Source organism: Triticum aestivum, chromosome 2A (assembly GCF_018294505.1).
Source record: "Triticum aestivum cultivar Chinese Spring chromosome 2A, IWGSC CS RefSeq v2.1, whole genome shotgun sequence".
Taxonomy (NCBI): domain Eukaryota; kingdom Viridiplantae; phylum Streptophyta; class Magnoliopsida; order Poales; family Poaceae; genus Triticum; species Triticum aestivum.
Genome location: NC_057797.1, coordinates 258,659,184 through 258,687,153, shown reverse-complemented (window position 1 = coordinate 258,687,153; position 27,970 = coordinate 258,659,184).

The following is a 27,970-nucleotide window of genomic DNA, read 5'->3' as shown; positions in this document are numbered from 1 at the left end:
GGCGAGACCGAGGAACCACCTATTTCGTAGGAAGGATGGAAGGAAGGAAGGAGAAAACAAGGGAAATGTGACTTTTGGTCGGGTAGAAAAGGGGGTGGGGAAGGGGGGAGGGGGCGGGGTAGATATTTTGGTGGTAGGCCAAAATTTTGGAAATGTGGAGGGAAACATTGCGGCGGTGCCGCCGGACCATTCACTTTGAAAGATTGTGTGCATCGCAAATGATTCTTCTTCTTTACGCACATGGGATCAGTTTGATAATTCAAATTTTGGTGGAAATTTCAATAATTTAACATCGCTTGCTAATTTGGGCACACAAAAGAGCATACAGGAGATAGACCACACATAGTGAATTGAGCAATTTTAGTAATTAAACAGAGCCAGTTGACCTAAACATTGCTCTAACAAAAGACCAACATTAATACTAAAGCCTAAGTATGCATAATTTTAACAAATCCGCCGCCGTGCCAGCCTATGCATTGCCGGTGTGAGATGAGACGTCGATGAATTCCGCGTCCCCATTGCTGAAGTTGACCGCATCCTCGTGCTCGTCTTCGTCGTCGGCACAACCCTCAAGGTTGTAGTACTCGCAGTAGTGGTTGCGCCAGAGCTAGCGTTGGTACTCCACCACCAATTCCTCGACAGACAAACTCTTCTCTACCTTGTCCTTGGCCATGCGCAACTCCTCCTCCCTTCGCTTCTCGATCTCCACCGCCTCCTGCATCTCTAGCTCCTGCTCGGTGACCTCATGAGGAAGCAGGTGCGCCATGGCCACCTCTGCCTTTTCGGACGTGGGTTGCATGCTGGAGTCCGAGGTGGCCTGGAAATATCTTGGCATGTGCATCCTCGATTTTGGCATGGATGGCCTTAACCTGGGCGAATGTGACATCGGCGGCATGGACGGCAGCTCGAGCACTCTTGGCGTTTGCAGCCGTCGTCGCAGCAGTAGCTCCAGCCGTCTCGGCTGCTGCAGTTGCCATGTCGGCTGTCGCAGACGCCCTCTCGGTGGAAGCGGCCACGCTCAATGCGGATGCGGCGGCACTCTCGGCGTAGGAGGCCGCGCTCTCGGTGCAGGCGTCGGCGCTCAAGGGGGACGCGACCATCATACGGGCATTCACGAAGCGTCTCCACGACGTCATGTTTGCTAGAAGGGGTGCAAGAATGGGGATCAAGATTCATAGATTCAGGGGTTGCCAGCACTGGAGCAGACGAGCCGGCGAAGCTTAAGGAGGAAGACTTAAGTAGACCCAGATATTTTCATGACAAATTATTATTAGATAACAACTGTGTGTGATATTTTTATTAGCTGTGAAAGACGAATTTGGAGTAAAGTGACAATGGATGGTGTTTTAAATGTACGAGAAATTTTGTACTACTAATACAACTGTCATGTCAAATTTTGGAAAATTTCAGAGGTCATTTGACCTTTTAAGACATTTAAGTGATTTTCTAGCCAATTAATGACCGTAGTTGAAATTTGAACTACATGTACACTCAATAGGTAACCATAACGGTTTTAAAACTAACATTTTGTGTACTTGTGTGAGATTTAATTCCATGTGCAGTAAATTGGAAGCAATTTTCAAACATATTGGCCTAAAGGCTATGACACGATTAAGCATGGAGTGACATGGCATTTTGATTCCAAAAAATTAAAAAAAACAGAAACACATGAAACCTTGGTTGATGTAATGTCATGCCACCAAGATGATGTGGTAAAAAATTTGGCATGTTTGACGAAAGTTTAGACACACACCCCTCACAAACTGGAGCAACACAGTAGAAGGCTCGTGATTCCGAGAGGGAACAATGCATGTTCGATGATGAACGGGAGATAGCTTCCTCTTAAGGCCTTCAATATTTTTCTCCGTCTAACGTGCAGTACTACAACTGTAATATGAGATTTTGGAAAATTCTAGGGGTCATTTGACCTTTTAAGGACATTTATGTGATTTTTAGCCATTTAATGACCGTAATTCAAATTGAAACTACATCTACATGCAACATCTAACCATAACGGTTTGAAAAATCATATTTGTGTACTTGTGTGCGAGCTAATTCCATGTGCAGTAAATTAGAAGGAATTTTCAAACATATTTGTCTCACGTCATGGACACAAGCATATGTATGCATGGTGTGACACACCATTTTAATTCCTAAAAATTAAAAAAATATCAGAAGCACATGAAACATTGGTTGATGTAATGTCATGCCACAAAGATGATGTGGTAAGAAAAATTGGCATCTTTGACAAAAGTTTGGACACACATCCCTCTCAAACAGGAGCAACTCACTAGAAGGCTCGTGGTTCTAAGAGGGCACAATGCATGTTTGACGACAATCGGGAGATAGCTTCCTCTCTTGGCCTTCAATTTTTTTCTACGTCTAACATGCACAACTATAACTGTAATGTGAAATTTTGAAGAATTCTACAGTTCATTTGACCTTTTAAACACATTTAAGTAATTTTCTAGCCATTTAATGACAGTAATTCAAATTGGAACTTCATCTACATGGAACGCCTAACCATAACGGTTTGAAAAATCATACTTGTGTACTTGTGTGTGAGTTAATTCCATGTGCAGTAAATTAGAAGGAATTTTCAAACATATTTGTCTCACGACATGGACACATGCATATGTATGCATGGAGTGACATGGCATTTTAATTCCAAAAAATTAAAAAATGATCGGAAAAACATGAAACCTTGCTTGATTTAATGACATGCCGCCAAGATGATGTGGTAAAAAAATTGGCCTATTTGATGAAAGTTAGGACACACACCCCTCACAAACCGGAGCAACTCACTAGAAGGTTTGTGGTTCCGAGAGGGAACATTGCATGTTTGATGACGAACGGGAGATAGCTTCATGTTACAACCTTCAAATTTTTTTCTATGTTTAACATGCACTAATACAACTGTCATGTGAAAATTTGGAAAATTTCAGGGGTCATTTGACCTCTTAAAGACATTTAAGTGAGTTTCTAGCCATTTAATGATCGTAATTCAAATTTGAACTACATCTTCATGCAACGCCTAACTGTAACGGTTTGAAAAATCATATTTTTGTGTATTCGTGTGCGAGTTAAAAAATCATCAGACGATGTAAATATCTGGTGTTCAAAAAAGAAAATGTCAAGATCTGACAAGACAACCGACCCCCACATGATTGGCACTCTATCTCGCGGCTCGAGGTTTGGTAGGTGAGTGGTGGGGATCATTAATCAGACAGGGTTTTGTATTGGAAACCGTCAGCTATTATGTTCACAGAACGATTTTGCTGCGGGAATCATGTGTAATTCAAACTACAGTACTCGTAAATTCCGACGACCGACGTGTGTACTGTCGCCGTCGATCTAGATTCCGGCCGCCAATAAATACTACCTTGCTCATGTCAGCCCCCTGCATTCTCATCTACATCCTCCCCTCACCCGCCCACTCTCTCTCAAATCTCTTCTATATTGGAAACCGTCAGCTATTATGTTCACAAAAGGATTTTGCTGCGGGAATCATGTGTAATTCAAACTACAGTACTCGTAAATTCCGACGACCGGCGTGTGTACTGTCGCCGTCAATCTAGATTTCGGCCGCCAATAAATACTACCTTGTCATGTCATCCCCCTGCATTCTCATCTACATCCTCGCCTCGCCCGCCCACTCTCTCTCAAATCTCTTCTGTATTGGAAACCGTCAGCTATGATGTTCACACAAGGATTTTGCTACAGGAATCATGTGTAATTCAAACTACAGTACTCGTAAATTCCGACGACCGGCGTGTGTACTGTCGCCGTCGATCTAGATTCAGCCGCCAATAAATACTACCTTGCTCAAGTCATCCCCCTGCATTCTCATCTACATCCTCCCCTCGCTCGCCCTCTCTCTGTCAAATCTCTTCAATGGCGCCGCCAGTCTGCCCACGCGCCGACGAGGAGTCGCCGCTCCCCGAGGAAACTCAAATAGCAGCGATGAGGACCCCTACACGCCGCCGGACGAGGTTGCGCCAGACCCCCCAACTTTGGATTGGTTTTTGGGCCAGTACAATCTTTGTGTGTGGAAGTCGCTGAGGCCGGCTCAAAAAGCAAGGAAAGTGGCGTTCAAGAAGGAGACGCTGGAGGAGGAAGCCAGGTACCAGGCGGCCTGTGAAGCCCGTGATGCCGCCTGGAAAAAGGAGGCGGCGGAGCTTTGGGGGCGAGTGCGTCGTCGTGCCGAGGAGGTGTACGAAGACAGGTACTTTGCGATGAAGGTCATGGGTGCTGGGTGCCTCGTCGCTGCGTGGAGGTGGGCTGATAAGCTCCAGTGTGCCACCGACGAGGAGCTCCGGTGGGCGCCCAACAAAATGGTAGGATAGTTCGCACGCGTCCGCCAGCAAGAGGAAGATTGGTACGTCAAGCGCTGTGAGGCAGAGGAGGCGGAGTTCTGCCTCCGCACTGGGAAGACGCCGCGCACTAGGGAACTGCTGGCGAGGGGCTGCCGGAATACTGGCCCCAGGAGGGATTATTAGTTTTAGTATTGTTCGTTTTCAATTTTATGCATTGTACCTAGTCGTTAAGTATCATCACGTATATGTGATGATATTATATATATATATATATATTCTATGATGAACTAATGAACAATTAATATATATATATATATATATATATATATATATTATGAATTCAATTATCTATCTGTTTTTGTATGCTAATTTGAATCTAGCTGTTATCATCCACATATACAGAATGTAAAGCGTATATACACACATTGAAACATTACATATAAGAAAGGAAAACAGAGTACACACATTGAAATAAAAGAATAAACAAAGAAATACTATGATTGTTGTGAATACATAGCTATCCACGTCGAGATGACCCAAAAAAAATAAAACGCGTCCATGAGACCATGACTAGCAGCCCTTGCCTACGTTAGCTCTTGGCTCTACCTGAACTCGTGCAGGCGTTCGTCTAAGCGGTCGACACGCTCGTGGTACATTTGGAGCATGATCTCGAGCTCCAAGTTGGCTATTTCATCGGAGATCACTAACTCGAGGATGCGACAGCCATGTTCCTCTACTGCGCCCAGGTGCACATCTGGGCTAAGGAGGCGGTCGAGCATACGGACCAGCGCGTTGGCATCCAACGGGCCGCGGACAAAGGCGAACGGCGCCACCCATGGGAACAGCGCGGCGGGCGTCCGATGCATGTACGGCGCGACCGGCCTCTGGTGCAAGTACGGTGCTGAGGGCCTCTACCCACTCCTGGCGAGGAATGGGGGTACAGATGGGACGTGTACCCAGCTGCGACGCCATGTTGACAGCAGGAAAGCACCGATAGATCCACTCTTGCTCTGCGGCGCACCGCGCCTCTCGCTCTGCGGCGCTCCAATGATATCGCCGTGCGGCGAGCCGCGGCCTATCAGCGCGGATGCACCTAGCTTGCTCTGTGGTGCACCATCGATCATGTTGTGCGGCGAGCTACAGCCTGTCGGTGCTGACATGCCTTTCTTGATCCGCGGTGCTCAAGCGCCATGCGTGAAAGGTCTGCTCAACCATCGATCATGTTGTCCATCGCGTTGCCGGGGAGAGCCTTGGCCTTGATTGTCCATGGCGCCTGCTCGTTTTCCACGTCGACGAGGTTGGTGGCAGAGGTAGCGCTTTGGTGGGTTGGCATGCTTGGAAAAGGTGGATGTGCTACAGGCTACTCTTGTCGCCTCCGTGCGTAGCGCACCGCCTAGGTTTATGCGCAATATCGCTGGGTGGCGGGAAATGGTGGCGTGTTCATAAAACTCCATCAAATAATGGAAACTTAGCTTAGAAGGAACATCGTGCTAGCACAAGAAGTAGATGATGATCAGATGAACACGGACCACACTAGGGAACCCGTCGGTGATGAATTCATCAATCGAAAACGGTTGAATACTAGCAACCGTTTGCCCACAACACACATGGCTTATTCCATCCAAATAGGTCGGATGGATCAACTCTATGCCACGTATCGCACATTGTTAAAAAGTAATGCGGTAGACCTTCTTTAACATGTGTTGAAAAATGAAAATAAAAATAAAAATAAACAAGGACCTCGAGGTTAAATTAACTCATGGGATGCATTGTATCAGTCATTTAATTTGACAAATATGACCCATCCCATCAGTTAATTTAACATCAACACAACTTCCCATTCAGTCACCCATTTGATGGCTGCTCCAGCCTGAGCACACTTAACTTGAGAGTTCTCTTACATGAGCTACTGGTGGAATACCTAGTCCTTGCTGATATAGGATGCCTCTTCGCATCCTTATGGCGTATCCGGATGACCGCCCATCCCCGAATGGCCAACAGATGTTGTGGAGACAGAGCATATGACATACATATTATTAGGAGCAACCGTCTGTGTTATTATCGGTCTTCATACACATTTCTGATTGTAGAGCTGTTTTCCGCGTATCACATAGATCTTGTTATATTGAACCGTTTCGTATCTCTTGTCTCAACACAAACAGTTCATCCGAATGAACCGCATGCCGTATATCACACACACCTTGATCTGGCTGACCGTTTCTTTTGTGTTGCTTAATCACAAATAGTTCATCCGAGTGAACCATATGTTGTACATAGACACACCTTCATCTAGTTGTTGTTTCTTTTGTGTTGCCTAATCACAAACAATTCATCTGAGTGAACCTTATACAGTATCTCGCACACACCTTCATCTAGCTGCCCGTTTCTTGTGTGCGAGTTAATTCCATGTGTAGTAAATTAGAAGGAATTTTCAAACATATTTGTATCACGACATGGACACATGCATATGTATGCATGGAGTGACATGGCATTTTAATTCCAAAAAATTAAAAAATGATTAGAAAAACATGAAACCTTGCTTGATTTAATGACATGCCGCCAAGATGATGTTGTAAAAAAATTGGCCTATTTGATGAAAGTTAGGACACACACCCCTCACAATCCGGAGCAACTCACTAGAAGGTTTGTGGTTCGGAGAGGGAACATTGCATGTTTGTTGACGAATGGGAGATAGCTTCCTGTTATGGCCTTCAAATTTTTTTCTATGTTTAACATGCACTAATACAACTGTCATGTGAAAATTTGGAAAATTTCAGGGGTCATTTGACATCTTAAAGACATTTAAGTGATTTTTTCTAGCCATTTAATGATCGTAATTCAAATTTGAACTACATCTTCATGCAACGCCTAACTATAATGGTTTGAAAAATCATATTTTTGTGTATTCGTGTGCGAGTTAAAAAATCATCAGACAATGTAAATATCTGGTGCTCAAAAAAGAAAATGTAAAGATCTGGCAAAACAACCGACCCCCACACCATTGGCACTCTTTCTCGCGGCTCGAGATTTGGTAGGTGAGTGGCGGGGATCATTAATCAGACAGGGTTCTGTCTTGGAAACCGAAAGCTATTATGTTCACACAAGGATTTTGCTGCGGGAATAATGTGTAATTCAAACTACAGTACTCGTAAATTCCGACGTGTGTACTGTCGCCATCGATCTAGATTCCGGCCGCCAATAAATACTACCTTGCTCATGTCATCCCCCTGCATTCTCATCTACATCCTCCCCTCACTCGCCCTTTGTCTCTCTTTCTCTCTCTCAAATCTCTTCCATGGCACCACCGGTCTGCCCACGCGCCGACGAGGAGTCGCCACTCCCTGAGGACGCTCACTCGAATAGCAGCGACGAGGACCCCTACGCGCCGCCGGACGAGGTTGCGCCAGACCCCCCAACTTCAGATTGGTTTTGGGGCCAGTACAATCTTTGTGTGTAGAAGTCGCTGAGGCCGGTTCAGAAAGCCAGGCAAGTGGCATTCAAGAAGGAGACGCCGGAGGAGGAAGCCAGGTACCAGGCGGCCTGTGAAGCCCGTGATGCCGCCTGGTAAAAGGATGCGACGGAGCTTTGGGGGCGGGCGCGTCATCGTGCCGAGGAGGTGTACGAAGACGGGTACTTTGCGTTGAAGGTCATGGGCGCTGGGCGCCTCGTCGCTGCGTGGAGGTGGGCCGATAAGCTCTAGCGTGCCACCCACGAGGAGCTCTTGTGGGCGCCCAACAAAATGGAAGGATAGTTCGCGCGCATCCGCCAGCAAGAGGCAAATTGGTACATCAAGCGCTGTGAGGCGGAGGAGGCGGAGTACTGCCTCCGCACTAGGAAGACGCCGCGCTCCAGGGAACTGCTGGCGAGGGGCTGCCGGAATACTGGCCCCAGGAGGGATTATTAGTTTTAGTATTGTTCGTTTTCAATTTTATGCATTGTAGCTTGTCGTTAAGTATCATCACGTATATGTGATGATATTATATATATATATATATATATATATATATATATATATATATATATTCTGTGATGAACTAATGAACAATTAATATATATATATTATGAATTCCATTTTCTATCTGTTTTTGTATGCTAATTTGAATCTAGCTGTTATGATCCACATATACATGATGGAGAGCGTATATACACACATTGAAACATTACATATAAGAAAGGAAAACAGAGTACACACATTGAAACAAAAGAATAAATAAAGCAATACTATGATTGCTGTGAATACATAGCTATCTATGTCGAGATGACTCAAAAAAAATAAAATGCGTCCATGAGACCATGACTAGAAGCCCTTGCCTACGTTAGCTCTTGGCTCTACCTGAACTCGTGCAGGCGTTCATCTAAGCAGCCGACACGCTTTTTTGACTATAAACAGTAGGGTAAAACCCCACTGCAATTTTTATAAATAGAGAGAGCAAAGTAACAAAAAGTCTGAAAGGCTTGAGGTAAGCCCAAAGAGCAGAAAGAGACTAAGAAAACAAACAACTTACTAGCCTAAGAACAGAGTAATTACAAAAGGCCTTGAAGCCAAACTAAAAATTGTCTCTCATGCTTCTTCCTCATTCTAAACATTAGAAGCTTCAGTTCCTCCAAAAAAATGAACTTCCACCCTTGAAATGAAGGTGCAATGTTTTCAAAAATATTATTGTTTCTGGCTATCCATATGGCCCATGCTCCAAGAATGATTATCTCCATGTAAAATGGATACCTTAGTTTGTCTTTAAGATATTGGAACGCTTCTAACACAGACAAGTTTGGCGTTCTTGTTGGAAAAATGAAATCCCAGCATTGTTGAACAAATTGAGAGCCCCAAAAGAGATGATGCAGTGTGTCGGTGGGATCGACACCTATGGGATCACAAGAATCCCTACTATGGTTAGCGGGGCGCGGGGTCGTGAGAAGAGCGTATCTAACAGGTAGCACACGGTTCGTTTATCCAGGTTCGGGCAGCGAGGATGCGTAAAACACTACTCCTACTTTGGTCGACTGTATATCTGTGTTCTTGAGCTTGCTATGGGGTGTGAGGAGCTCCAAAAAGCCAAATCCTTCTCCTGGTCGCCTCGGGCCTCCTTTTATAGAAAAAAGGGGTTGCCACAGTGGCACATAGGAGGTGGAAAGGGTACAGTGATGCAAGGTTATCCCTCGCATTACATGACAAGGCACATTTAATGCGTCTTGCTTATGTGTCCTTGCTTTATCGAGGACGAGGGAGAAACATGTCTTGTCCATCGCCGCTCCTTCTTGTGTCGACACGCGCCCTGGCCAGCGACGCCTGCGATGCCACGTAGGTAGGCAGGCAACTGAGGTGGCGCAGTGGTGGGTCTTCACGAAGATCTGCATGCTGCCACGTAGGTGCCTGCCCAGCTGGTTGGGTCGGCAGCTGCATGCGAACGGCGGTGGAGGTTTAGTCAGCGTGGGCCTGATGGTGGCCCTGCGGGTGTCCTCGGTAAGGGCCTTGCCAGGGCCCCGGCAAGGGTCTTGCCGGGGCGCCTGCTGTCATCCCCGGCAAGGCGCTTGCCGGGGGCCTTGTGGTCTTCCTCGGCTAGGATCCCACCAAGGGTTGTCGTCTCCTTAGTGCGTATCTGATCTTGAATGTCTTCACAAAGATCTGCATGCTGCCACGAGGATGTCTCCCAAATCCTTGCCCTTTGGGGGCAGTGGACTCAATGGTGATTTGCTCCATAGGCGCGAGACGAGTCGCCGTGGCAAGGGTCTTGCCGGGGCAGCTAGAACTGTCTCCCAACAAGGATCTTACCGGGGGATTCCACTTCGTCCCCTTTGCTCTTCGCGGTGTTGGCCTTGGCGTCGTAGTTCTCTTGAGCTTCGGTCTTACCCTGTCTCACCTCCCTTGCCTTGCTTGGTGTGGTGGCGCCCGTGGCTCAGACTGCCCGTGCATAGTTATAGGGGTACAAATAGTGTACCCCTCTTTTTGTACACCGAGAGGAGCCCCCGGGCCTGGGCCACACATAAGCGCAATGCATTGTTGGGCTAGGCCCAAAAACGGTGTGCGGGCAGGCGGGGCGGTTTTTACGGTGGTAAGATTCTTCGCGCGTTGCGCTTCCCATGACCCTCGCGCGTGGCGCGGCGTGGGGAGGTGCGTGTGACGTGGGCAGCATGCGTGGGGTTGGTTCCCGTAGGCATGCGTCACATCGTAGTAAAGGGGCGGTTTGCGCCTTCCCCATAAACGGAGGGACGTGTGGACGCGCGACCCATTTACTGAATGGGGCTGAGGTGCGGTCTTCAAGGCGTCCACTCCCCATGATCACGGGGTGGGGAGTGGTCGTCTCACCCATCCCCTCGGTTCTGCACATCCGCCACGTGTCTCCCATGCGCCCGGGGTGGCAAACGATGGAGGCGGGAAACCGGGCCGTCGCTGGTTGGGGCGGCGGGTCGGTCCTGGCTCCCTGCGCCTTCCGTATATTGATTGGCCGAGTGGGGCGGCCGAGCCCCAACCCCGGTCCTTTATAAAGAGAGGGAGGGGGATGGCGTTCCACATTCTTTCATCTTCTTCTTCCTTCAGCTTCTCCTTCTCCCTTCCATCCATCATGGAGAGAGGGAATCCCGGTCCTTCAACAGTGGTGGCGAGGCTCACCGCTCGAGAATGCGTCCCTCCTTCTCCTACGCCTGCGGTGGCAGAGCCAGCCGCGAGGGGAAGGGGGAGGGGGCGAGGCGGTGGGTGAGGTCGGGGCGCTCGAGGAAGAGGAGGACGGGGTGGCGCGCCTCCTCCAATGGAGGGCCATATTGGGGATGACCCTTGTGAGGTCTTCGTCAGGCTGCGCTGGCTGCCGCGCCGTCGCCTTCATCTCCCGACTCCATTTGCGTGGGAGATGGAGCTGGATCCGCCAGAATCGTTGCGGCTGCACATGAGGGGCTGCAAGATCAGGGGCACGCGGGTCCGCGTCGACTTCCCCGCCCCTCACGTGATGTATCTCTGTCGGGGATGGAAGACGTTTGCTCATATCCACCGCTTGACAGAGGGGCTCACTCTCCATTTTAAGCTGATGGAGGGTGGCCTTCTCTCCGTCAAGGTCTTCGGGTGCTTTGGGACCCGTGCAAGGTGCTGCGTGGAGAGCTCTTCTGATAGTGAAGACTCCTCCTCGGGCGGGAGTGATGAGGAGGACAGCGGCAGCGATGACGAGGGTAGTAGGCGGCAGGATGACGGGTCCGATTAGGTGTCGGGTGCCGCTCCGTGCGGCTCCGGCGACCCCATCATCCGCATCGCCGGCTCCCTGAACTTCTCGGGGTCGTCTCCTTGGGCGACTGGCGTTGGGAGGCTGCGGAAGAGGAAGAGGGCGGGCGGCAAGTTCGTCAAGTCGGAGCACGCGGGCACCGATGCCTTCGACGCGTGCTGACGTCCTGCCGCCTCGTCTTCGAGCTCTGCTTCCGGCGCCGCCATCACCATCCAGCCTTTGGACGGCCACCAAGATGTTCTCTTCATGTCTTCTGCCACCCGTAGCTCGCCTAGGCGCTCCTTTTGTCCCTTTCGCCTCCTTGACCTGCCTCCTGAGGAGAGGGACAAGAAAGGGATTACGGGCACCTTATCTCTTTTTAGTTTGAAAGCCTTCAGACCTTTGTTGAATTCAAAACTTGTAATCCCATCATTCATGTTTTTCATTCCCTATGGACTGTACCTGAGTGGAATGTTTTTTTAATGAAAAAGGGATGCTTGCCGGGTCATTTGTTTGCTGGTGGAACCCACAACAAGGAGTAAATCCTTCATATCTTCAAGATAAACATTTCCTTTCCCGGCAACAGGCCTTGTCGTCTCCCCACTTCGCTCCACCTTCCTCACGCCTTTGGCAGAGGCAGGGATGAGGCGGGTTCAGGCTCCTTGTTTCATCCTTTCGCTGTCGCGACAACGACCAAACTTGGCCCCATGAACGAGCCCTAGGCCCTGGAGTTATGGGAGCATGGTAGCTTAGGGGAAAACGAGGTTTCACATACCTCAGTCCATAATGGAATGCATGATAAGGGATGAAGAACTTATCTGAAGCTGTAGTCCCCGGCAACCCTGGTTCGCCATGGGTGAATCTTTGCTCTTGCAACCCCCGGCAATACTGGCTTGCTGGGGGCTAGATGCTGGTTTGTTGCTCTCTTTTTTCTCCCCAAGTGGTTCGGCACGGATATCTGTGTGTCCTGTGAACCAAAGAAGACAAAAGAAAGACAAAGAGACGCACACTCGACCTCTAAGCTAGGGGTTAGTCGCCGCTAAGCACTATCAACCCTAACCAAGGACGAGACTCGACCTAGCATGCATGCTATAACTTAGGGCGCCAGCGCTTCATTTACTTATGCTCAGGGTCTGTGCCTGGCTTTGTATAGAGGGTTACATGCGTCATCGGCAAGGCTCGTACAAAAGGTGGCTTGCCGGGGGGCCCGGCAAGCCGCGCCTCATGGGTAAAACTTGCGAAGATGCTCAATGTTCCAGGAGTTACTCACCGGAACGGCATCTTCGGTCTCCAGGCGGACTGCGCCGGGCCTGGTGACTCGTATTACCCGATAAGGGCCTTCCCACTTTGGCATCAACTTGTTGGAATTCTTGGTCGATTGAACGTGCCGAAGAACAAGGTCGCCTTCCTCAAAGCTTCGGGCATGAACCTTGCGGCTATGGTAGCGGCGCAAGGCTTACTGGTAGCGTGCTGCTCCCATAGCCGCCCTAAGAAGATCTGAAGGAAATATGCCCGAGAGGCAATAATAAAGTTATTATTTATTTCCTTATATCATGATAAATGTTTATTATTCATGCTAGAATTGTATTAACCGGAAACATAATACATGTGTGAATACATAGACAAACAGAGTGTCACTAGTATGCCTCTACTTGACTAGCTTGTTAATCAAAGATGGTTATGTTTCCTAACCATGAACAAGGAGTTGTTATTTTATTAACGAGATCACATCATTAGGTGAATGATCTGATTGACATGACCCACTCCATTAGCTTAGCACCCGATCGTTTAGTATGTTGCTATTGCTTTCTTCATGACTTATACCTGTTCCTATGACTATGAGATTATGCAACTCCCGTTTGCCGGAGGAACACTTTGTGTGCTACCAAACGTCACAACGTAAATGGGTGATTATAAAGGTGCTCTACAGGTGTCTCCAAAGGTACATGTTGGGTTGGCGTATTTCGAGATTAGGATTTGTCACTCCGATTGTCGGAGAGGTATCTCTGGGCCCTCTCGGTAATGCACATCACATAAGCCTTGCAAGCATTGCAACTAATGAGTTAGTTGCGAGATGATGTATTACGAAACGAGTAAAGAGACTTGCCGGTAACGAGATTGAACTAGGTATTGAGATACTGATGATCGAATCTCGGGCAAGTAACATACCGATGACAAAGGGAACAACGTATGTTGTTATGCGGTCTGACCGATAAAGATCTTCGTAGAATATGTAGGAGCCAATATGAGCATCTAGGTTCCGCTATTGGTTATTGACCGGAGACGTGTCTCGGTCATGTCTACATTGTTCTCGAACCCGTAGGGTCCGCACGCTTAAGGTTTCGATGATAGTTATATTATGAGTTTATGAGTTTTGATGTACCGAAGTTAGTTCGGAGTCCCGGATGTGATCACGGACATGACGAGGAGTCTCGAAATGGTCGAGACATAAAGATTGATATATTGGACGGCTATATTCGGACACCGGAAGTGTTCCGGGTGATTTCGGAGAAAACCGGAGAGCCAGAGGGTTACCGGACCCCCCCCCCCCCCCGGGAGAAGTAATGGGCCATATGGGCCTTAATGGAGAGAGAGAGAGGGGCTGCCAGAGGTGGGCCGTGCGCCTCCTCCCCCTGGTCCGAATTGGACTAGGAGAGGGGGGGGGCGGCGCCCCCCTTTCCCTCTCCCTCCCCACTTCTTTCCCCCTCCTAGTAGGAGTCCTACTCCTACTAGGAGGAGGACTCCTCCTGGCGCGCCTATAGGGGCCGTCCGGCCTCCTCCCCTTTCTCCTTTATATACGGGGGCAGGGGGGCATCCCTAGACACACAAGTTGATCTTTGTGATCGTTCCTTAGCCGTGTGCGGTGCCCCCCTCCACCATATTCCACCTCGGTCATATTGTAGCGGTCTTAGGCGAAGCCCTGCGACGGTAGAACATCAAGATCGTCACCACGCCGTCGTGCTGACGGAACTCCTCCCCGACGCTTTGCTGGATCAGAGCCCGGGGATCGTCATCGAGCTGAACGTGTGCTAGGACTAGGAGGTGCCGTAGTTTCGCTGCTTGATCGGTCGGGCCGTGGAGACGTATGACTACATCAACCAAACGCTTCCGTTGTTGATCTACAAGGGTACGTAGATCACACTCTCCCCTCTCGTTGCTATGCATCACCATTATCTTGCGTGTGCGTGGGAATTTTTTTAAATTACTACGTTCCCAACAGTGGCATCCGAGCCTAGGTTTTATATGTTGATGTTATATGCACGAGTAGAACACAAGTGAGTTGTGGGCGATATAAGTCATACTGCTTACCAGCATGTCATACTTTGGTTCGGTGGTATTGTTGGATGAAGCGGCCCGGACCGACATTACGCGTACGCTTACGCGAGACCGGTTCTCCCGACGTGCTTTCCACATAGGTGGCTTGCGGGTGACAGTTTCTCCAACTTTAGTTGAACCGAGTGTGGCTTTGCCCGGTCCTTGCGAAGGTTAAAACAGCACCAACTTGACAAACTATCATTGTGGTTTTGATGCGTAGGTAAGATTGGTTCTTGCTTAAGCCCGTAGCAGCCACGTAAAACTTGCAACAACAAAGTAGAGGACGTCTAACTTGTTTTTGCAGGGCATGTTGTGATGTGATATGGTCAAGACATGATGCTAAATTTTATTGTATGAGATGATCATGTTTTGTAACCGAGTTACCGGTAACTGGCAGGAGCCATATGGTTGTCGCTTTATTGTATGCAATGCAATCGCGCTGTAATGCTTTACTTTATCACTAAACGGTAGCGATAGTCGTGGAAGCATAAGATTGGCGTGACGACAACGACGCTACGATGGAGATCAAGGTGTCGCGCCAGTGATGATGGTGATCACGACGGTGCTTCGATGGAGATCACAAGCACAAGATGATGATGGCCATATCATATCACTTATATTGATTGCATGTGATGTTTATCTTTTATGCATCTTATCTTGCTTTGATTGACGGTAGCATTATAAGATGATCTCTCACTAATTATCAAGAAGTGTTCTCCCTGAGTATGCACCGTTGCGAAAGTTCTTCGTGCTGAGACACCACGTGATGATCGGGTGTGATAGGCTCTACGTTCAAATACAACGGGTGCGAAACAGTTGCACACGCGGAATACTCAGGTTATACTTGACGAGCCAAGCATATACAGATATGGCCTCGAAACACGGAGACCGAAAGGTCGAGCGTGAATCATATAGTAGATATGATCAACATAGTGATGTTCACCAATGAAACTACTCCATCTCACGTGATGATCGGACATGGTTTAGTTGATTTGGGTCACGTAATCACTTAGAGGATTAGAGGGATGTCTATCTAAGTGGGAGTTCTTTAAGTAAATTAATTGAACCTAAATTTATCATGAAACTTAGTACCTGATAGTATCTTGCTTGTTTATGCTTGATTGTTGATAGATGGCTCATGTTGTTGTTCCGTTGAATTTTAATGCGTTCCTTGAGAAAGCAAAGTTGAAATATGATGGTAGCAATTACATGGACTAGGTCCGTAACTTGAGGATTATCCTCATTGCTGCACAGAAGAATTACGTCCTGGAAGCACCGCTGGGTGCCAGGCCTCCTGCTGGAGCAACACCAGATGTTATGAACGTCTGGCAGAGCAAAGTTGATGACTACTCGATAGTTCAGTGTGCCATGCTTTACGGCTTAGAATCAGGACTTCAACGACGTTTTGAACGTCATGGAGCATATGAGATGTTCCACGAGTTGAAGTTAATATTTCAAGCAAATGCCCGGATTGAGAGATATGAAGTCTCCAATAAGTTCTATAGCTGCAAGATGGAGGAGAACAGTTCTGTCAGTGAGCATATACTCAAAATGTCTGGGTATAATAATCACTTGATTAAATTGGGAGTTAATCTTCCAGATGATTGCGTCATCGACAGAATTCTCCAATCACTGCCACCAAGCTACAAGAGCTTCGTGATGAACTATAATATGCAAGGGATGAATAAGACTATTCCCGAGCTCTTCGCAATGCTGAAAGCTGCGGAGGTAGAAATCAAGAAGGAGCATCAAGTGTTGATGGTCAACAAGACCACTAGTTTCAAGAAAAAGGGCAAAGGGAACAAGAAGGGGAACTTCAAAAAGAACGGCAAGCAAGTTGCTACTCAAGAGAAGAAACCCAAACCTGGACCTAAGCCTGAAACTGAGTGCTTCTACTGCAAGCAGACTGGTCACTAGAAGCGGAACTGCCCCAAGTATTTGGCGGATAAGAAGGATGGCAAGGTGAACAAAGGTATATGTGATATACATGTTATTGATGTGTACCTTACTAATGCTCGCAGTAGCACCTGGGTATTTGATACTGGTTCTGTTGCTAATACTTGCAACTCGAAACAGGGACTATGGATTAAGCGAAGATTAGCTAAGGACGAGGTGACGATGCGCGTGGGAAACGGTTCCAAAGTCGATGTGATCGCAGTCGGCACGCTACCTCTACATCTACCTTCGGGATTAATATTAGACCTAAATAATTGTTATTTGGTGCCAGCGTTAAGCATGAACATTATATCAAGATCTTGTTTGGTGCGAGACGGTTATTCATTTAAATCTGAGAATAATGGTTGTTCTACTTATATGAGTAATATCTTTTATGGTCATGCACCCTTAAAGAGTGGTCTATTTTTGATGAATCTCGATAGTAGTGACACACATATTCATAGTGTTGAAGGCAAAAGATGCAGAGTTAATAATGATAGTGCAACTTATTTGTGGCACTGCCGTTTAGGTCATATTGGTGTAAAGCGCATGAAGAAACTCCATACTGATGGACTTTTGGAACCACTTGATTATGAATCACTTGGTACTTGCGAACCGTGCCTCATGGGCAAGATGACTAAAACACCGTTCTCCGGTACTATGGAGAGAGCAACAGATTTGTTGGAAATCATACATACAGATGTATGTGGTCCGATGAATATTGAGGCTCGTGGCGGATATTGTTATTTTCTCACCTTCACAGATGACTTAAGCAGATATGGGTATATCTACTTAATGAAACACAAGTCTGAAACATTTGAAAAGTTCAAAGAATTTCAGAGTGAAGTAGAAAATCATTGTAACAAGAAAATAAAATTCCTATGATCTGATCGTGGAGGAGAATATTTGAGTTACGAGTTTGGTGTACATTTGAAAAATTGTGGAATAGTTTCGCAACTCACGCCACCCGGAACACCACAGCGAAATGGTGTGTTCGAACGTCGTAATCATACTTTACTAGATATGGTGAGATCTATGATGTCTCTTACTGATTTACCGCTATCGTTTTGGGGATACGCTCTAGAGACGGCCGCATTCATGTTAAATAGGGCACCATCAAAATCCGTTGAGACGACGCCTTCTGAACTGTGGTTTGGCAAGAAACCAAAGTTGTCGTTTCTGAAAGTTTGGGGCTGCAATGCTTATGTGAAAAAGCTTCAACCTGATAAGCTCGAACCCAAATCGGAGAAATGTGTCTTCATAGGATATCCAAAGAAAACTATTGGATACACCTTCTATCACAGATCCAAAGGCAAGACTTTTGTTGCTAAGTTTGGAAACTTTCTAGAGAAGGAGTTTATCTCGAAAGAAGTGAGTGGGAGGAAAGTAGAACTTGACGAGGTAACTGTACCTGCTCCCTTATTGGAAAGTAGTGCATCACAGAAAACTGTTTTTGTGACACCTACGCCAGTTAGTGAGGAAGCTAATGATGATAATCATGAAACTTCAGAACAAGATACTACTGAACCTCGTAGATCAACCAGAGTGAGATCCACGCCAGAGTGGTACGGTAATCCTATTCTGGAAGTCATGCTACTAGATCATGATGAACCTACGAACTATTAAGAAGCGATGGTGAGCCCAGATTCCGCAAAATGGCTTGAATCCATGAAATCTGAGATGGGATCCATGTATGAGAACAAAGTATGGACTTTGGTTGACTTGCCCGATGATCGGCAAGCAATTGAGAATAAATGGATCTTCAAGAAGAAGACTGACGCTGACGGTAATATTACTGTCTACAAAGCTCGACTTGTCACAAAAGATTTTCGGCAAGTTCAAGGGATTGACTATGATGAGACCTTCTCACCCGTAGCGATGCTTAAGTCTGTCCGAATCATGTTAGCAATTGCCACATTTTATGATTATGAAATTTGGCAGATGGATGTCAAAACTGCATTCCTGAATGGATTTCTGGAAGAAGAGTTGTATATGATGCAACCAGAAGGTTTTGTCGATCCAAAGGGACCTAACAAAGTGTGCAAGCTCCAGCAATCCATTTATGGACTGGTGCAAGCCTCTCGGAGTTGGAATAAACGCTTTGATAGTGTGATCAAAGCATTTGGTTTTATATAGACTTTTGGAGAAGCCTGTATTTACAAGAAAGTGAGTGGGAGCTCTGTAGCATTTCTGATATTATATGTGGATGACATATTACTAATTGGAAATGATATAGAATTTCTGAATAGCATAAAGGGATACTTGAATAAGAGTTTTTCAATGAAAGACCTCGGTGAAGCTGCTTACATATTAGGCATTAAGAACTATAGAGATAGATCAAGACGCTTAATTGGACTTTCACAAAGCACATACCTTGACAAAGTTTTGAAGAAGTTCAAAATGGATCAAGCAAAGAAAGGGTTCTTGCCTGTGTTACAAGGTGTGAAGTTGAGTAAGACTCAATGCCCGACCACTGCAGAAGATAGAGAGAATATGAAAGATGTTCCCTATGCTTCAGCCATAGGCTCTATCATGTATGCAATGCTCTGTACCAGACCTAATGTGTGCCTTGCTATAAGTCTAGCAGGCAGCTACCAAAGTAATCCAGGAGTTGATCACTGGACAGCGGTCAAGAACATCCTGAAATACCTGAAAAGGACTAAGGATATGTTTCTCATATATGGAGGTGACTACGTTGATGCAAGCTTTGACACTGATCCGGACAATTCTAAATCGCAAACTGGATACGTGTTTACATGAAACGATGGAGCTGTTAGTTGGTGCAGTTCTAAACAAAGCATTGTAGCGGGATCTACATGTGAAGCGGAGTACATAGCTGCTTCGGAAGCAGCAAATGAAGGAGTCTGGATGAAGGAGTTCATATCCGATCTAGGTGTCATACCTAGTGCATCGGGTCCAATGAAAATCTTTTGTGACAATACTGGTGCAATTGCCTTGGCAAAGGAATCCAGATTTCACAAGAGAACCAAGCACATCAAAAGACGCATCAATTCCATCCGGGATCTAGTCCAGGTGGGAGACATAGAGATCTGCAAGATACATACGGATCTGAATGTTGCAGACCCGTTGACTAAACCTCTTCCACAAGCAAAACATGATCAGCACCAAGGCTCCATGGGTGTTAGAATCATTACTGTGTAATCTAGATTATTGACTCCAGTGCAAGTGAGAGACTGAAGGAAATATGCCCTAGAGGCAATAATAAAGTTATTATTTATTTCCTTATATCATGATAAATGTTTATTATTCATGCTAGAATTGTATTAACCGGAAACATAATACATGTGTGAATACATAGACAAATAGAGTGTCACCAGTATGCCTCTACTTGACTAGCTCGTTAATCAAAGATGGTTATGTTTTCCTAACCGTGAACAAGGAGTTGTTATTTGATTAACGAGATCACATCATTAGGTGAATGATCTGATTGACATGACCCATTCCATTAGCTTAGCACCCGATCGTTTAGTATGTTGATATTGCTTTCTTCATGACTTATACATGTTCCTATGACTATGAGATTATGCAACTCCCGTTTGCCGGAGGAACACTTTGTGTGCTACCAAACGTCACAACGTAAATGGGTGATTATAAAGGTGCTCTACAAGTGTCTCGAAAGGTACATGTTGGGTTGGCGTATTTCGAGATTAGGATTTGTCACTCCGATTGTCGGAGAGGTATCTCTGGGCCCTCTCGGTAATGCACATCACATAAGCCTTGCAATCATTGCAACTAATGAGTTAGTTGCGATATGATGTATTACGAAACGAGTAAAGAGACTTGCCGGTAACGAGATTGAACTAGGTGTTGAGATACCGACGATCGAATCTTGGGCAAGTAACATACCGATGACAAAGGGAACAACGTATGTTGTTATGCGGTCTGACCGATAAAGATCTTCGTAGAATATGTAGGAGCCAATATGAGCATCCAAGTTCCGCTATTGGTTATTGACCGGAGACGTGTCTCGGTCATCTCTACATTGTTCTCGAACCCATAGGGTCTGCACGCTTAAGGTTTCGATGACAGTTATATTATGAGTTTATGAGTTTTGATGTACCGAAGTTATTTCGGAGTCCCGGATGTGATCATGGACATGACGAGGAGTCTCGAAATGGTCGAGACATAAAGATTGATATATTGGACGGCTATATTCGGACACCGGAAGTGTTCCGGGTGATTTCGGAGAAAACCGGAGAGCCGGAGGGTTACCGGAACCCCCCGGGAGAAGTAATGGGCCATATGCGCCTTAGTGGAGAGAGAGAGGGGCTGCCAGAGGTGGGCCGCGCGCCTCCTCCCCCCTCTCCCTCCCCACTTCTTTCCCCCTCCTAGTAGGAGTCCTACTCCTACTAGGAGGAGGACTCCTCCTGGCGCGCCTATAGGGGCTGGCCGACCTCCTCCCCTTGCTCCTTTATATACGGGGGCAGGGGGAACCCCTAGACACACAAGTTGATCTTCGTGATTGTTCCTTAGCCGTGTGCGGTGCCCCCCTCCACCATATTCCACCTCGGTCATATTGTAGCGGTGCTTAGGCGAAGCCCTGCGACGGTAGAACATCAAGATCGTCACCACGCCGTCATGCTGACGGAACTCCTCCCCGACGCTTTGCTGGATCGGAGCCCGGGGATCGTCATCGAGCTGAACGTGTGCTAGAACTCGGAGGTGCCGTAGTTTCGGTGCTTGATCGGTCGGGCCGTGGAGACGTACGACTACATCAACCAAACTCTTCCGTTGTTGATCTACAAGGGTACATAGATCACACTCTCCCCTCTCGTTGCTATGCATCACCATGATCTTGCGTGTGCGTAGGAAATTTTTTGAAATTACTACATTCCCCAACTCGATCTTCCTCAAGGAGCGTTGCATCATCTTGGCGCAGTTGCTCTTGCTCAAGCTCATCATAAGCGAGTACTCGAGGTGACCCGTATATGAGTTCCGTGGGGAGAACTGCTTCTGCCCCGTATACCAGGGCAAAGGGTGTGTGGCCGGTGGCTTGATTTGGTGTCGTTCTGATTGACCAAAGAACCGCCGGCAATTCATCAATCCAGCGCCTTCCACTCTTGCGCAGCCTGTCAAAGGTCTTTGTCCTTACGGCTCGCCGTACTTCAGCGTTTGCCCTCTCAGCTTGACCATTGCTTCATGTGGTGAGCAACGGAAGCGAAACAGACTTTGTTGCCGAGTTCTTGGGTATATTGCATGAATGTGCGGCTTGTGAACCGTGTACTGTTGTCGGTGATGACCCTGTTGTGTACACCAAAACGGCACACTAGTCCCTTGAAGAATTTGACGGCGGACTGAGCTGTGACCTTCCTCACTGCTTCCACCTTTGGCCACTTTGTGAACTTGTCGATTGCGACGTACAAGTACTCAAAGCCCCCGACAGCGCGGGGGAAAGGGCCCAGTATGTCGAGCCCCCAGACCGAGAAGGGCCAGGAGAGAGGAATGGTTTGAAGGGCTTGAGCTGGCTGATGAAGTTTCTTTAAATGGAACTGACACGCTTCACACCAGGTGACTAGTGTCGTCGCATCCTGGAGGGCAGTGGGCCAGAAGAAGCCTTGCCGAAATGCCTTGCCGGCAAGGGTTCTTGACCCTATGTGGGATCCACATATGCCTCCATGTATCTCCGCCAACAGCCCCAGTCCTTCCTCTCGAGGGATACACTTCAATTTCACGTTGTTCGGCCTCTTTCTGTACAGGACGTCATCGACGAACTGGTACATAGTAGAGCAACGGGCTACTTTTTCCGCTTCTTCCTGCTCCTCAGGAAGTTCCCCTGTTTGGAGGAATCGGACGGTATGTTGTGCCGACGCTGGAGCCTGGGGCTCGACGGCGAGGACTAAAGGCATTTCCTCCGCTACAGGAGAGGCTGTCTCGACGGCAAGAGCTTGATGCTCTATTGGAGCTAGCCGTCCTGTGGCGGGCTCAGTGTCTCCGGCAACATCCTTGCCAGCGGCTTCGGGGAGCTCGGCGGGAAAGTACTTGTCGGGCCCTGATTTTCTCCTCTTGTTCTGCTCTGTTGATGGATCAACGGATGGCTGAGTTAGCCGAAGCACAAAGGTACCTGGTTCCACAGGTAGCTTGAGGGCAGCGCGTTTTAACTGGTAATCGGCGATATCATTCTCCGCTCGGGGAACGTATTCTGCCTGTATACCGTCAAAACGCTCTTCCAGCTTTCTCACTTCATCGACGCAGGCCTTCATCAACGAGCTCCGGTAATCATTGTTGACTTGTTTGATGACAAGTTGCGAGTCGCCTCTAACGACGAGTTTCTTGATTCCGAGGTCCGCCGCGATCCTAAGACCGGCAAGCAGCCCTTCATACTCAGCCGTATTGTTTGTTGACACCTCCCTGGGGAAGTGCATCTGGATCACGTACTTGAGGTGCTCTCCGGTGGGCGCGACAAGCAGTACGCCAGGCCCGGTGCCCTATAAGGAGAAAGCTCCATCAAAGTACATGATCTAGTCGCAACTTGCCTGCTTGCTGGGGAGAGCAGTCTCTTGAGTTTCTTCGTCAGGCGTCGCGGTCCATTCTGCAATGAACTCCGCCAGGACTCGGCTTTGAATCGTCGAGGTACTCTCAAACTTGAGGCCAAAGCTGGACAGTTCCAGTGCCCACTCTACGATCCTTCCCGTTGCGTCTGGATTGTGCAATATCCGTTGCAGAGGGAGGCGAGTGACGACAGTGATTTCGTGCGCCTGGAAGTAGTGACGCAGCTTCCTCGAGGCCATAAGAAGGCTGAAGAGCAGTTTCTGCACACCGTAGTACCTCGATCTAGCCCCCTGCAGGAGGGAGCTAACAAAGTAGACCAGGTGCTGCATCATTTTCTTCTTCGGTGGCACTTCAATTGGCTGCATCGTCTCGGCATTGGTGGCATCTGGCTCCGTCGCTGCTATTACCTCATCATCAATTTCTCTCTGCGCCACTAGTGCGGCGCTGACCACCTGGTTCGTTGCCGCCATGTACTGCAGCAACGGTTCCTGTGGCCTAGGCGCAACTAGTATTGGCGCGGAGGAGAGGTACCTCTTCAAATCTTGCAATGCTGCTTCGGCTTCTGGCGTCCACTCCATCGGGCCCGCCTTTTTCAAAATCTTGAAAAAGGGAAGGGCGCGCTCGGCGGACTTGGAAATGAACCTGCTCATGGTGGCAACGCAACCAGCAAGCCGACGCACATCCTTGACTCGCTTGGGCGCTTCAATCTGCTCTATAGCTTTGATCTTGTCCGGATTGGCCTCTATCCCACGCTGTGACACAAAGAACCCGAGAAGCTTGCCAGACGGGACGCCGAAGACGCACTTCTCAGGGTTCAGCTTGAGATTGATCTTGCGTAGGTTTGCAAATGTTTCTCGTAAATCTGATATGAGGGTTTCCCTGTTCTTGGTTTTGACCACTATATCATCCATATAAGCTTCCATATTTCTATGGAGCTGGGGTTCAAAACCAATCTGGACCGCCCTTGCAAACGTTGAACCAGCACTCTTCAACCCGAAAAGCAATACGCACCACATGGGGTGATGAATGCCGTTTTCTCTTCATCTTCCCTTGTCATGAAGATCTGGTGGTAGCCGGAGTAGGTATCGAGGAATGACAACAGATCACACCCATCTGTGGAGTCAACAATATGGTCGATGCGCGGCAATAGGAAGGGGTCTTTGGGACAAGCCTTATTAATATCTTTGTAATCAATACACAGCCTCCACTTCCCATTTGCCTTGCGCACTACCACCAGATTGGCCAACCACGTTGGATGGAGCACTCCTCTTACCAAACCCGCTGCTTCCAGTTTCCGGATCTCCTCTGTGATAAACTCTTGTCATTCCAAAGCTTGCTTTCTGACCTTCTGCTTGACGGGCCGCGCATGAGGACAGGCAGCAAGGTGCTGCTCAATCACCTCCCTGGGAACGGCGGGGATGTCCGATGCTTGCCATAAAAACACATCGACATTCGCCCGCAGGAAGGTAACGAGCGCGTCTTCCTATTTGTCATCAAGGGTGGAGCTTATGGTAAAAGCTCCTCCCGTGCTGTCCTCCTTGACAGAAACCTTCTTGGTTCCTGGTGGTGTGGCCTTGGACTTCTTGTTTCTGTCGGCGGAGCCCTCTGGCACGTCCTCGATGGGAGCGCTACACTCCGAAGAGGTGCGCTTGCCGGAGTGGGTGCCTGAGGTCTCACCGGTCTTCTTCTTTTGCCTTCCCGGGGCTCCAACGGCAGGAGCAAGCGCCTTAGCAGTGGCGGCTGCTGCAACTGCTTGTTGGTAGAGTTGGTCAGCGCAAATTAGCGCATCCTTCTTGTCTGACGGGACGGTAATGATCGCCACAGGCCCCGGCATCTTCAGGGTGTTGTAGGCGTAATGTGACGCCGCCATGAACTTGGCCAGTGCTGGGCGGCCAAGGATCCCGTTGTAAGGCAAGGGGATCTTGGCAACGTCGAACACAATCCTTTCTGTCCTGTAGTTCAGATCACTCCCAAAAGTCACGGGCAACGTGACCTTTCCCTTTGGTTGACTTCTTCCCGGGTTGACCCCCTGAAACGTGCCCGTCTCTTCGAGGTCTTCATCAGGAATCTGCAATTTCTCGATCACGGCAGGCGAGATTAAGTTCAGACCGGCCCCGCCATCGACTAGCATCTTTGTCACCTTGAGGTTGCGTATTGTTGGTGAAACCAACAATGGCAAGCACCCGACTGCAGTAGTGCGATCAGGGTGATCCTCAGTGTCAAAAATGATAGGTGTGCTGGACCACTCCTTTGGGCATCAAACGACGGTTTCCGCCGCTGTAATCTCACGCGCCCACTGTTTAAGCTGGCGGTGAGAGGTATGCAGCGAGGCGCCGCCATCGACGCACATGGCCTCTGTAGCTTTCTGAAATTCTTGGTCACCAGACTCATCGTCCTCTTCGTGATCATCGTCTTCTGGGTTTTTGTCACGGCCCCGGGCGGTCCTCTCCTGCTGTTTATCTTTGCCGCGACGGCCCGCCTGGCTGTCATGCTTCTTGCCGGACCCCTCAGCACCGTCCTGGCCTTTCTCCTTGTCCTGCCTCTCATATTCAGCCCTCTGCTTCTCAGCAAGGAGCTCAACCTGTCGGCAGTTCTGGAGATCATGGCCTTTGGTGCGATGGATCTTGCAGTATTGCTTGTCGGAGTTTCCTGGCTTCTCGGCAGCCGCCAAGGCCCGGCAGGCGACACATCCGGTAATTTCCTTGCTGAGGTCATCTGCCTTGGTATTCTTGGCGGAGCCGGCATTGTCAGATCCCGCGATGGCAAGCACAGCTTTACCTTTGCGCTTCCTGTTGCGGCGCCGGCCTTTCTTCGCTGGGGCGGCAATATCCTCATCTGAGGAGTCGGTTTCCATGCTGGCATCTTCGCCGGGTACTTCCTTCCCTCTTCAGCTCGGGCACATCTGTCAGCAAGAAAATAGAGTTCTGCCACATCTTTCACCTTGTTCATTGCCAGTTCTTCGCGCATCTTGCGGTTACGCACGTTCTGATGGAACGCGCTAGTGATGGTGGCAGGGTGAACATCAGGGATATTGTACTGTACCCGACTGAACCTCTGTATATACTTGCGCAGACTCTCGCCTCCCTTCTGGGGAATGACATGCAGGTCGCTTGCTTGGCCATGGGCTTGGTGACCTCCAGTAAAGGCGCCCACAAACTCATGGCACAAATCCGGCCAAGAGGAAATAGAGTCCACTGGCAAGTGCATCAACCACGAGATGGCGTTGGGTTTAAGACCCAATGGAAAGTAATTCGCAAGCACCTTATCATTGCGGGCTCCGGCGGCTTGCATCGCGATGGTGTAGATGATGAGGAACTCAGACGGGTGAGTCTTGCCATTGTACTTTTCGCCAACGTCAGGTTTGAAGGTCCGGTGAGTGGGCCACTGGAACTACCGCAGCTCACAGGTAAAAGCCGGACAGCCTACCTCGTAAGGTAGGCCTCTAGGGCTCTCCGGGGCCGGGTGGTTCACAGTTGGCCCTGCTCGCCTGTCTGACTGGTGGCGCGCTCCGTGCCGGCGCTCGATAGTGGTTCAAGCCTCTTCATGGGCTCGTTCCCGAAGAACTTGGCGCTGGTCACAGTGGGTCCGCGGGTCAGACGATGCTATGGAGATGTCGTCGCCCACGACGTTGCGACGAGCCGGCGTTCGCGGTACCGGATGGGGAAGAGGTGAATGTACCGTGGTCGCGGCGCCGTCGGCTTTTCCGCCACTGGTCCGCGGGACTCCATCGGAGCGTCAACCCGGGGGCCTCACCGGACATGGTTCGTCTTTGTTGGCCACCGCAACAAGGATTCGGATAGTGGCTATCCATTCGTCGAGTTTCCCCATAGTGGGAGGAAAATCGAGGAGCAACTGCGCGCGCTAGGGCCTCTGCTGGCGTCGGTGGCAGCGAAACCTGCACGGATCGCGACGCGCTTCGACTTCTGACCATGTCAGAAGGAGCTCTATCACGACCTCACGGTCGCATGCCGTTTCACCAGCGCCTCGGCGAGTGGGCAGGTCTTCTATGTCCCGGTAGTGGTGCTCGGGGCTCTTCCCGTGGCGACGCCCGAGATCTTTGGCGTGACTACGCCATTCGCCCTGCGCTGCCTGGGAGGAGCGCGCTGTTGGAGCTGGCGTGGGAGTCATGGAGGCCCTTGCGTCGCCTTCGGGCGAGGTGGCGATGACCCTGGAAGGCCCTGCTCCACCCGCGAAGGGCTTGGCTCCGCCTTTGGATTTGGCAACGTGTGACTCGTTACCAGGCGCACAAACATCGCCGCCTCCCAAACTCCGGCTGCTGGGATGGTGTTGGTGTTCGCAAGTAGCGCCGCGGGTCCTTTCTGCGACCGGTCCGCTGCTCGCCCGCATCGAGATGGGTTGTCCGGCTTCCGACTGGCCAACCGCCACCGTCGTCTTCTTCTTGGGCGCCATGATGATGAAGAAGCGCCGAACTAACTGCTAAAGCCGATTCTCACAACTGCGCCCCCTACCTGGCGCGCCAGAGATGTCGGTAGGAACGACACCTATGGGATCACAAGAATCCCTACTATGGTTAGCAGGGCGCTGGGTCGTGAGAAGAACAGATCTAACAGGTAGCACACGGTTCATTTATCCAGGTTCGGGCCGCAAGGATGCATAAAACACTACTCCTGCTTTGGTGGATTGTATATCTGTGTTCTTGAGCTAGCTATGGGGCGTGAGGAGCTCCAAAAAGCCGAATCCTTCTCCTGG